Source organism: Gekko japonicus, unplaced genomic scaffold, assembly GCF_001447785.1.
Source record: "Gekko japonicus isolate JY-2015 unplaced genomic scaffold, Gekko_japonicus_V1.1 scaffold660, whole genome shotgun sequence".
Classification (NCBI taxonomy): domain Eukaryota; kingdom Metazoa; phylum Chordata; class Lepidosauria; order Squamata; family Gekkonidae; genus Gekko; species Gekko japonicus.
Window position 1 is genome coordinate 412,067 of NW_015159728.1, and position 10,783 is coordinate 422,849.

Here is a 10,783-nt window from a genome sequence, read left to right on the forward strand (position 1 = left end):
GTGGGAAGCAAGGGGTGGGAGGGGACTCCCCTCTGATAAGACAAACCGAAAGCAAACTCAATCATAAAAGCAGGGGAGGCAGACTTTTAAAGCAAAACAGACTGAATTAAAAGATTTCTAAGAACTTACCAAGCATAACTGAGAACTTCAGAGACTGTGATAACTTTTGATAAAAAGTAAACAATTCCTCAAAAATGGTGCCTCCCATAAAGAAGGATGAGAGGGAGAAGATAACGAAAGCTAAGATCACCGGAAGTATAAGCCCAGCTAGTGTTGTGCCCAGACAGGACACAAACGCAGATCTTTATATAATATTATTTTCAAAAAGGTGGAACATTAAACATAAACAAAACAACACAACATATACATCCAAGCTTTGGTAACCCGTAGCATGATAGTGCTAATAACATAAATTGTGCACATACACATGACCACAAAGTCTAATACAGTGTGCGGGTAAAGGAACTCATTTAAGTAAAGTTTTAACAGCAAAACAATGTCTAATAATTAGGTATGTTCGTCTCCAGTTTAACGATAGTAGACTACATAAAGGTAAGTATATCACGATACTTGTTCGGTATGGTGGTTTTAAAGAAGGATGACGTTTTAACCGCATATTCAATCAATTTGCTGGGTCTAACATCACCAGTTTCATTAGTTGGAATGGAATCTGCTATCTTTTCCATGGCTAACATTTCCCAAATTTTGACAATCCATCTATTCAATGCAGTGGGGGCAGGGTCTTTCCAACTAGCTGCTATCACCGTCTTGACAGCTAATAAGAGGAGGGAAATAAGTTCTCGCCTAATGAGTGGGATAGTATTATCCCTTTGCAAATCTAAGAGCATTGCCTCTGGTGTTCTATCTATTTCATACCCTGTGATTATTTTAATATATTGTAAAACCTCTGTCCAAAATTTGGACACTACTTTGCAGGTCCACCAACAATGGAGAAATGATCCATGTTTACCACAGTTTCTCCAACAGAATGGAGAATATGTGGGGGTAATATGGTGAAGTATTAGCGGTGTAGTGTACCATCGCATTAGTACCTTATAAGCTTGTAAGCGAATATTCATAGAGTTTGAACTAAATGTAGCTGAAGACCAGATCGTGTCCCAATCTTTGTCGGTTAAGCTAGAGGAACAGTCTTTTTGCCAGCTACTCTGATATCCCAGAGTCCGCTGAGAATATTTCTCTATCAGGAGCTTGTACAACATGGATATTCCCCTGTTTGTTATTATGCATTTTTCCCCATAAGCATTTCATACATAGTTAATGAGCGTACCTTTTTATTGCCTAAACTCCAGTTTCCAAATAGTGACACCAATTGGGAATATTCAAACCAAGGTAAGAGACATTGATATCTGTGTTCCAGCATTGCTTTAGTAGCCAATTCATTACCTTGCAAGACATCTATAAAATGTGTAATATGGTGAGTACGCCATACTTTGAAAGATCCAGCCAATTTAGCCGGAGGAAACCAAGATTGACAGGTAAATGAAGTTAGTGGGGAAGGGGATGGGGCCAGTAGTGATTTTTGCTTATCCCATATTTTAAACAAATTTGCCAAAAAAGGGCTGAGGGTATTTGCCTTAGGTCTGATAAACTGTTTTTCCCACAAAATAGATTGAAAAGGGTTTCCATTTAAATACTGAAGCTCCACCAACTTCCAATCTATTAAATCAGTATCGTAAAGTCTCAGCAAGCCCAACAAGGTAACAGCTTCGTGATATAGGGCAAGGTCTGGAAGAGCCAAACCGCCTTTGCAAGACGGCCTTTTTAGAGTGTTCATACATATCTTGGGTCTAGCTGAATTCCAAATATATCTAGATATAGCTCGTTGCCATGTCTTAAAATAGTCTTTGGGTATAGTTAAGGGCAAGGTGCGAAACAAATACAAAAATTTTGGAAAAATAAAAGTTTTAACAACCTGTATACGCTCCATCCACGATGATGAGGCCATAGTCTCCTTTAAGTGTTGGTCCTTCAAGAGGTTGTTAAGTGGTAGAAAGTTTACCTTGAATAGCTCATCTATTTTAGTCGGGATTTTAATGCCCAGATGTGTCCAGGGTTTGACAATCCAGCTAAAAGTGTAGTTTGTCAAAATGTAGTCTTTATGCTCTTGAGTGAGTAGAATGGGATATAATTGAGTCTTTGAAGGATTAGCCTTTAATCCGGAGATTCTACCAAATATGTCTAAAAGGTCTTGTAGAGGAGGCAGGGAACATTTTGGATCAGTCAATGTTAAAGCTAGATCGTCCGCAAACATGCTCAGTTTCATAATTTTGTGACCAAACTCTACTCCTTGTATCTGCGGGTGGTCTCTAGTTGCCTGTGCAAGAGGCTCAATCGCCAACATGAATAGGAGGGGCAAAAGGGGGCATCCCTGTCTCGTTCCTCTGGCCAAACCAAACGTTCCAGTATCTGAGTTATTGATTTGGATATAAGTACTAGATGTTGCATACATAGCTTTAATCACTGTTTGGAATAAAGGGCCAAAATTCATATCGTGAAGAAGGGTGCCTAAATATCTAGGTTCCACAGAATCGAAAGCTTTTTCCATATCAACTGATAGGACAAAAGAAGGACAATTGTGTGTACTGGCAATAATGAATGATATCTATGATCTTTCTGGTATTATCTTAAATATCTCGCCCTGGGATAAACCCTGTCTAGTCTATATTAATATAATGATGAATTATTTTATTTAATCTAGAAGCTAGGGTAGCTGTAAATATTTTGTAGTCAATGTTTAATAGTGATATTGGACGGTAGGAGCCCGGATTAAGGGGGTCCTTGTCCTTTTTCAATATAACTATTATTTTGGCCAAATTCCATGTTGAGGGTACAGTTCCGGTTTGCAAAATATTGTTGCATATATCTGTAAGGTGTGTTATGAGGCCAGCCTGGTGTTTTTTATAAAACTCAGCTGTAAAGCCGTCAGTCCCTGGGGTTTTATTATTTTTGAGGGTTCGAATTTTGTTACCAATTTCTTGGATGGTAAAGGGTGCATCCAGCCAATCTTTGTGTGTTTTAGTCAAAACATTTTTCAGGGGATATGTAGAAAAAAAATCTTTAATACTTGATTGGTTTGGCTCAGTAGAAGAATAAAGTTTTTGATAAAAATCCTGGAAAACTTTTTTAATTCCAGTAGTAGTATATTGTATCCCACCATTTCTGTCCCTGATTTCGATAAGCGTGTTTGCAGCTTTTTTCTTTCTCACCCTCCAAGCCAAGTGGCGGAGGGATCTGGGGCCAGTCTGCCAATATCTCTGCTTGGTATATGCCAATTGTTTTTGAATAGCCGAGGTTTCAAGAACTTCCAATTTTTTCCTTTCCATAAGCAATTTGTGATATAGTTTTTTCCCTCCATATTCTTAAATTTCATTTCCAGTTCTCCAATATGTGCAATAATATCAGCTTTCAGTTTGGCTCTTTCTCTTTTGTAGGATACTGTTTGGGAAATAATCATACCACGCAGGAAAGCTTTGAAGGCATCCCATTTTATATGAGGCGGAGTTTCATCATTAGAGTGGATTTCAAAAAAAGTTCTAATATTTTGTTCTATATTTTCCGAAAAAGCCAGCAATAATAAAAGTGCATTGTCAAACTTCCAAGTGTGATATTGTGTATTTCTCTCAGTTTATTGCAAAGTGCATGTTACTGGGGAGTGGTCCGACCAAATGCAAATACCAATATCCACTGTGGGGAATAAGGCTGCTATTTGTGTGGAAGCTAATAAAAAGTCAATACAAGTATGCACCTGGTGCTGAACTGAAAAAAAAGGAATAGTCCCTCTCACCCTGATGTCTGACCCTCCATAGGTCACTAAGATTGAATTTGTGAAAAAGCCTTGCCAGTGGGGTATCGTATTCGTCAGGCGTCTTTTGTTTATTAACTGTTCTAGATTTTAGGCGAGATCTGTCCATAAATGAATTAGTAATATAGTTAAAGTCACCCCCAATTATATAAGGATCTGAGCTAAAATTATTTAATTCCACTAAAACTTCCTCAAGAAATTGTATTTGCCCTTCGTTTGGAGCATAGATTGTAACTAAGGTCCCCTCCTTTCTCCATTTAAAATCCCTGTCACAAATAGAAATCTTCCTTTGGGGTCTTTCATAACCTTTTCCTCTTGAAATCTAATATTTCTACTAATAAAAATAGCTACCCCCCTAGACTTTGAGGTAACAGGGGCTAGGAATTGGTGGAGGTACTTAATGGAATTGAAAACCTTTTGTTGGTTTTTGTTCAAATGGGTTTCCTGCAAAAAAATAACGTCATGTTTTTGGTTTGTTAGAGCCGTGACAATTCTCTTTTTCTTAATACAATGGTTCAAACCTCTACAATTCAAAGACACAAAGCTAATATTTTGTGCAGTCATTGTGACCACCAGTGGAAATTGAGATTAAAGCCAAATAAATACATTAATAAGAGAGCTAAATAAGGAAAGGGCAGAAACAAGGAACCGGGTCTCTTCCTAAAAAGGGAAAGGTATTTAACTTTGTTCAATGTTGAAAAAAAGTATAAGTACTGTGGCTTCTTTTTGAGGCTCAAAACAGTTTGGAAACTTTGTCTAATAATGGTACATGCATTACCGGTATGCTGAGGTTTCAATTGGATGCCCATCTTCTGGCAGAAATTAGAGGGTTTTCTCCAGTCATTGTAAAGATTTCTAATATAACCACACACAAGAAGAAAGCACAGGTTAACCAACAACAACAACAACAAACTAAAACTACATAGACAGCCCATTTGTAGGTTCTGTCAACCCTTCCTCTGAGGGTATTCATTTTAAACAGTTAACAATTTAAACAGTTATTGAGGGGTAAGAAAACCAAAAACACTGTAACACTCCCCCCTCCATATAATATTAAGGAGTACACAATAATTCTAGCCAGCATTAATTGTAAAAAAATAAAGGAATATATATAACTTTTTTTTTTCAACCTTCTTTCATAAACGATCAAAATCACTTTCTTGTAATGTATGGAAAATATCTGTCTCTGAGTGTAAAAGAGTATATAAGAAGAAATCTTCAGGTTATGAAGAGCAACATCAGGTATGAATTCCTGTAGTAATCAGCAATTGCAGCAAAAGTCAGTCATTTAAGTCTGCTTCTCTCCGCTCTATGCCACCTCGAGTTTCCCTTGGGTTTCTCAGGGTCTTCCTCTGCTTGGTGGAGGCTTTCTGGGACTTTCAGCTGCAGCACTTTTAGCAGGATTGCGCCTGTCTCACATTCTGAGGCATGTAGAAAGCGATCCTGGTGTACTACTTGTAATTTACAATGGGCCACCCATCTATATTTAATCTTAGCCTCCATTAGGGTGGAAGTGATTGGTTTTAAGATTCTTCTTCTGTACAGCGTCTCTGGAGATAGGTCCTGCAGCACTTGGATTTTGAAGTCTTGGAATAGCAAATGTCCTTTAACTCGTGCCTGCTTCATAATGGATGTCTTGGTACGGAGATGTGAAAATTTCACTATGATATCTCTGGGGTAGGCCTTCTGACGCTGTTGTCGAGGCGGGCCCAGGCGATAAGTGAAGTCTAATAGTGGAGCAACACCCTTCTCTAGCTACAAGACGGAGGGCAGCCAGTTAGCTATGACGGTCGTTCATTCAGTGTTCTCTTCCGCTCGCTCCGGGATCCCACAAAACTTAACATTATGGACTCTTAACTGATTATCCAAAGACAATAATTTATCAGTGGACCATTCTTCTCTCTGAAGTAGGTACTTAGTTTCATCTTGTATTGCTAGACTGTTTTCCATAGCTGTCTCTGCCGTTTGGGAGACTTGTTCTAGGGCCGATCGAAAACCAGAGATTTGGGAAAGAATTGGGCTTATCAATTCTGCTGTGTGGGCTGCCATGTTCTTTTCTAAGTTTTCCAGAGTAGTAAAGAACTCGTCTCTGGTGATCGCCATTCCGCCTCCCTGAGGTTCTTCCCGCCCGCCCACCATTTTAGGTGCTTCAGGGCTTCGAATGTTCGTTTCAGGGGGTGATCGTTTAGGCGGGAAAAAAGCCGATACCGACCTTGTGCGCACAGCGATCGTTTCCTTTTTAGCTTTATAGTTCCTCCCCATTCCAATTTTGCTGTTTCGGTTGGTTTTGCTGGCTATGTTATAGCAAGGAAGGGGGAGAGACACGGGAGCTCCGAGTTCAAGCGACCATCAGGTTCCGCCGCGTCGCCATGCCCCCACAAACACAGATCTTCAAAGGTTATTAAGTGAGGCATTGCACCCTCTACTGGAACAAGTGACAGAAATAAATCGAAAGCTGGATAAACAGCAAGCTCAAATCAATGAAACTGTCAAAAAAATCGATCAAACGGGATTGTAAGTTAAAGAAGTAGACACCAACACCAAAAATCTGCAAAAATAAATACAGACAATGGAGAAGAAGTGACAAATAGACGAGTATCAACTGCTACAGCTACAAATGGAAAATGCAAGCTATGTCCTAAGATCTCAGGGAATTCCTGAGGAAAAAGGGGGAAATCTCACTAAGTTAATTTGTGAAGCATTGGAGCAAATGGCAGAAATTGAAGCGGATACTTTACAAAATTACATTGATATGGTCTATAGATCATACACAGAATTCATAAAGAATAATAATCTGCCAGGAGAAGTGATAGTGAGATTCTCCAGAAGAAATGTCAGAGATAAAATTCTTACAGTGGCCAATGGAGTTACCCTAAAGGACATACCATTTGAGATAAGGAAGAAAAGGCGTAAATATAAAGACTTGGTCACATTTCTTCAAAAGATATTATTGTCTACAGATGGATTTTTCCCAAAGGAGTCATCTTTAAGTTTGCAAATGAAAAAGAAAAAATTGACACTCTGGAAAAAGCAAATGAATTCCTGCACCGGCACAACTGTCCAAAAGATGTGAAAGAAGAAGAAAACAAAGGCAGTCCTGAGAAGGAAGATGGAGATGGAGTAGAGCCATCTTCTGGTGAAGAATCAGACTCAAATTTAGGAGCTGCAGCCCCAAAATGAGGCTATAGACTGAGGAAGCCAAAAGATTAAAAAATGACTTCTTGTTATAACTCTGAAGTTTAAAGAATGTTTAAAATAAGATCTCTTAGACTCTTTAAGAAGTCACAGTAGATGATGTTTAAGTTGGAGCGGAAGTTTGAAAGATGATGAACATATTCAATGAATTTATATGAATATTTAGCTATATAAGCTTGTAATCTTATATTGCGCAACGGAGACTATCAAAGCAGCTGATTGCTGCTATTGATGCTGCTACCTCAGAAGTGGTCGAGTAATTAGCCCTAATTAATTGTGATATTAATATTAGTAATTAATTGATTTAATTTAATTGATGGAGTAAGTGAGTTAGGTGTTTTGAATTAATTAATTGAAGGTAGTTATTAAGTTATATGTTATTTTGTTAATTGTTATGAGAGAAGTCTCTGATCATCTTATTTTTCATTTCAAAAGGCCATTTTCCAAGTCCTTCTGCCTTTACTTCGGCTTTCTATCTCTGAAATCATATACCACTCTGGCAGGTCTCACACCCTTTTCTGCCACAGAATTCTCTTCCATTCCCAAGGTAGCAGGTCCCGCACCCTTTTCTGCCACAGAATCCTCTTCCGTTCCCGAGGTAGCAGAGTCACTAGACTTCAATTCTCCCTCTTTGGACTCGTCAGACTGTGACAGCAGCCATGAAATTAAAAGATGCCTGCTCCTTGGGAGGAAAGCGATGGCGAACCTCAACAGCATGATAAAATGTAGAAACATCACCCTGCCAACAAAAGTCCGCACGGTCAAAGCAATGGTATTCCCAGTAGTCATGTATGGCTGCGAGAGTTGGACTATAAGGAAGGCCGAGCGCCGAAGAATAGATTCTTTTGAACTATGGTGCTGGAGAAGACTCTTGAGAGTCCCTTGGACTGCAAGAAGATCAAATCAGTCAATCCTAAAAGAAATCAACCCTGACTGTTCCCTGGAAGGCCAGATAATGAAAATGAAGCTCAAATACTTTGGCCACCAAATGAGAAGGGAGCACTCACTGGAGAAGACCCTGATGTTGGGAAAGATTGAAGGTCAAAGAAGATGGGGACGGCAAAGGATGAGATGGTTAGACAGTGTCATAGATGCAACAAACATGAAATTGAGCAAACTTCAGAGGACAGCGGAAGACAGGAGGGCCTGGCGTGATCTTGTTCATGGGGTCGCGAAGAGTCGGACTCGACTGTGCGACTGAACAACAACAACAACAAAATTGTATAACTTGTACTGTTATTTTATGCCAATAAAGGCTAACTTGAACTTGGACTTGGACAAGTGTCTTTTTAAATCCATATTTGTGCAAGAACATGATGGTGAAACACTTGCATTCTTCTGGGTTAATCCTGTGTCTCGTGCAGGTAATGCCTTTAATCCATGCAGTCTCATCATCAGCCCAGGAAGTAACAGGTTCTACTGGTGCTGCTGCGTGACCATAATTCATTGGCATGCTTGGTGCCACATAGTCGCTATTGGCATACCATTAATTGAGTGTGTTTCTTTTACTCCTGTACAGCGGGCAGCATTAATCAATAGGCAGCATTTGGTGTTTCAATGCCTGCTCAGAACTTACTGGATCAGACTATAGATCCCATGTGGCACTGAGAGAATGCACGAACTGAACTAATATGGAAATCTCAGTTCACAGAACATGCTTGGCATTGTGGGTCAGGCAGACAAAATAGGAAGAGGTAAAATACTAGAGACAAATCATGAAAACCCCCACCTTTCCACCCCTACCATGGCAGGACTGGGGGGGGGGGCGAATCAAGGATAACACCATTTTTGTTAGTTGGTATCTGTTTCGTCAGATGGGTTGGATGGATGGTAGATAGGGATAGAGGATTAGGAACATCAACAGAAAAGGAATGTGCCCTGACCTGGATAGCCCAGGCAAGCCTGATCTCATCAGATCTTGGAAGCTAAGCAGGGCCAACCCTGGCAAGTATTTGGGTGGGAGACCTCCAAAGAATACCAGGGCCAGGAGGCAGGCTATCAAGCCACTTCTCTGATTGGGACACATCACAAGATGGCTGCCACGGGGGTTGGTAGTTTCCACAAAACATTAGGAGGTTCTAAGCTAAACTTCCCCCTATGGTGGATGGCGGACACAGCTCCCTGCAGACACAAAGGTCATGCCTCCTGAGCCCTCCTGAAGCACTTCTTCCTTCAGTGAAGTGGAGGAAAGCTAGGGCTGGCTCTTTGGTTTGGAGATGTTTTGAGGAAGAGATACTTTGCATGAATACACTGATAGGCAGTATGGGTACCTTATCCAAGATTGCTGGTTTTGAACAATTTCAGTTATTCAACAAAGTATTTCCCCGAGAATTTGAGGTATTGCTATCAATTCACAATCAAACTGTGCTGTTCATCACTGATTATGACAATGCCTTCCTTCAGCTGTTAGCGTATCTTCAGTTCTAATTGGCAGTTTTCTGTATTCTGTCCATGCTGGGACACGAGAAACTGGATGACTTGATGATGGAGGGGAGATTCTCTTCTAAAGGGTTTGGTGTGAAAAACTGCTCTGAAGTGTGAGGAAATGTTACCTCAGGTAACCACAGGTAAAATATAATTCTTTCACCTTGGATTCTAAGCACTGTGAGCAGAATCATGCTATAGGAAGGCAACTCCCTGGCCTCCTTACCTGGTAGTCTTCTCTGATCCCCAAATTTGGGTTGGTCAGCCCAGAGGAACAGCATTCTTAAAAATGGTGTAGGTCTTTAAGAGGGGAGGCTGCAGATAGCTCCTGACTCCTGTCTTCCCACCAGCAATGCAAGGGTGATTAAGCCTTACAGGCTACTGAGGTGGTGTGATCTTTTGTGAATCGGCTCCTTTCCGGTAGGGGCAAGCCGTGTGTGAAACGGCAGCCCTGTATCGGTTCATCTGGAAACGGAAGACTCCCGGCTTGAAACTGGGAGAAGACTGGTAATGTGAAATTCCCCTTTGTTTCCCCTTTTGCAGAACAGACAGATTGCCCACATAAGTCTTAAACTTGTGTTTGGGCCTGAGGGGGCCTGAGAGTGTTGTGGGCACACCTTGCTGGGTTCCAGTACATGCCAGGGGTCTCTGCCAAGCTGCCATGGGGTTTCTTTGGGAAGCCCCTGTCAAAACTCTGGGGTTGCCTTTTGTCCTTCAGAACCTGCCTTTGGAGACTTGTGGGTGGCCCAGCCAGCTCAACATGTGTTTCCATTCCTTTGCTGCATAGAAGAATACACCTCAGTTGATGGGTGTGCTCTGGACCTGTGTGTTTCAGCCCAGAGGGGGCTGAGAGAGTTGTGGGCACGCTTCTCTTGCTTGTGTTATGTGGCCAGGGTGCCTTCCAAACCTCTGTGGGATTACTTTGGGGAGCCCCTGTCAAAACTCTGGGGATGTCTGCCTTTCTGTACTTCAGAACCTGCCTTTGGAGACTTGGGGGGGGGGGGGCAAATGTAGGGGGGATGCTTGCCTTGCCTTGAGTGTCTAGCTGGGGGTGGTCTGCCCAGGACAGGTGAAGTTTCCCTATGAGTTTTGTATCATTGGCTTGTTCCTGAGCTGTTCCATAGACTCCTGTAACTGCACACCTGTCTTTTCCAGAGAGAGCCCTGGGGAGACCATTTTTGGGGATCCATAACTGGGAACCCAGAAATGTAATCCACCCTCAACTTGGAGAGATTGTAGAGGAGCTGGCAGCAGGGTGTGGTTTCCTGTGCGTTTGGTGTGTGTAGGTTGCAGGGGGTCCATTCTATACACTTTTGAACCTGCACCTGGCATTTCTCCCAA